General features: G+C 37.3%; 1 protein-coding gene across 1 annotated transcript in view; it reads right to left on the reverse strand.

Moving 5' to 3' along the window:
• The window catches only part of LOC119424591 (cilia- and flagella-associated protein 44), a 38,216-nt gene that overhangs the window by 20,919 nt on the left and 16,922 nt on the right, over positions 1-375 (reverse strand). The gene's annotated exons all lie outside the window — the stretch shown is intronic.

A 375-nucleotide genomic window follows, 5' to 3' on the forward strand; every position in this document is an offset into this window, starting at 1 on the left:
TGGACTATAGAAAGTACACCTGGACTATAGAAAGTACAGCTGGACTAAAGAAAGTACACCTGGACCATAGAAAGTACACCTGGACTATAGAAAGTACACCTGGACTATAGAAAGTTCACCTGGACTTTAGAAAGTACACCTGGACAATAGAAAGTACACATCAACTATAGAAAGTACACCTAAACTATAGAAAGTACAGCTGGACTAAAGAAAGTACACCTGGACCATAGAAAGTACACCTAAACTATAGAAAGTACACCTGGACTATAGAAAGTACACATCAACTATAGAAAGTACACCTAAACTATAGAAAGTACAGCTGGACTAAAGAAAGTACACCTGGACCATAGAAAGTACACCTAAACTATAGAAAGT

This window comes from Nematolebias whitei, chromosome 18 (assembly GCF_014905685.2).
Source record: "Nematolebias whitei isolate Nwh7 chromosome 18, NemWhi1, whole genome shotgun sequence".
In the NCBI taxonomy this organism is placed as follows: Eukaryota; Metazoa; Chordata; class Actinopteri; order Cyprinodontiformes; family Rivulidae; genus Nematolebias; species Nematolebias whitei.